A 1,510-nucleotide genomic window follows, 5' to 3' on the forward strand; every position below is an offset into this window, starting at 1 on the left:
AGCTATTCTCACTGACCTGCAGTCCCATAATAAATAAAAAATTAATTATTATTGTTTTATGTTGCTGAGATTTTTATAACATTTACTACACAGCATTATTGCATCTACTGTCTGACTAGTACACCCTGCGAGAACTAAGAATCATGTGACTCTGCTTGGTCTCTGATTTAGTGAGTCTTGTTGTACCCTCAGTTCTATCAACAGCCTTATCAATTTATTTGACTTGATGTTTACTAAAAGCAATAAGATTTCATAGGAACACTGTCAGCATTGGAAGAGATTGTTCCATATATCTCATGTTTAAGAACTTACTGGTGAGTAGATGACAGTTCGACTAACTTACAAATAGATGTGAAAAAAAGGCAGGGAAGGATTGTCCTTCCATACTATCTGCTCTTTGTAGAAAGACCAGAATATTTTTCCATTATGGCACTTGTAGAGCCAGGATTTACTTTTCTTCCTCCACCCCCCGACAAGACTTCATAGAAAATAAAGACATCAGTCTTATACTGTATTTTTATAACTCTGTGTGAAACTCAAATCATCTTAACAGCTTTTGGATAAACTGTCCCACTGGCTGGTTGTAAATCTAGATAAACCGAACCAGAGGAAAATCTGGAAGTGAGCCTGATGCATCCTACCTCTTTCATTGCACCATAGACTCAAATGTTGTTTCTGAAAAGCTCTTCTTTTCTCTCACTTATGTCATGAAAGCTTCTTTGGTCAGGCTTTTGAGAATTGGACAGATATCTTGATATGTTGTTTCTTTTGGGTCACACTTGGTGACCTGATTAAAGAAATTGCTTTCAGGCAGCTTTCTGGCAGAACGTGGCCTGAATTAATAAAGAGAAGAGCTTTTGATAAGATCGTCTTTGGGGCTCAAGGAAGTTTGACAAAATCATGTCCTAGCATGACCTCCATTACTTCCACAAAATTGTATTTGGAGAACATGCAACATCATTGGCTATCATAGATGTTAATATAGTGCTGACTTAAGATATAAATACCTCTCCATTTTTTCTAAATGGTCCTATGTCATTTTATGATATGCTAGTTGCCATTTTCAATCTTCCAGCATTTAAAGTGAAAGAAGAGGAAATTAAGACTTTGCAGACATGAAAAACAAGAAGACAGAATAGTTATTGAGCCCTTATTAGATACCCAATGTTGCCTTGTATTTTGATATTTCATTTAGTTCACACAAAAAGCCTAGGAGGTAAACAGGATTATTATAGGAAAACTGGACTTAGAAAAGTTAACAACTTGGCTGAGTCTACAAATCTGAAAGTGGTATTGGCACATTAAGATCCCTGTCAATATGACTTTAAGGTTGGTTCACTTAACTGCTACTTTGAGTTAGAACAGTGTTCATGAATTGTGCTGGCCTTTAAAACCACCTATCATGAGATGAGTAAGAAGAAATTATCACAACACAGGGCTATGTTCTATAAGTGTTGGTAATAACCCAGAAAGCCATGATCCAAGCATCATTTAATTGATTAAGCAATTA

This window comes from Pteropus medius, unplaced genomic scaffold (assembly GCF_902729225.1).
Source record: "Pteropus medius unplaced genomic scaffold, Ma_sr-lr_union100, whole genome shotgun sequence".
NCBI classification, from domain to species: Eukaryota; Metazoa; Chordata; class Mammalia; order Chiroptera; family Pteropodidae; genus Pteropus; species Pteropus medius.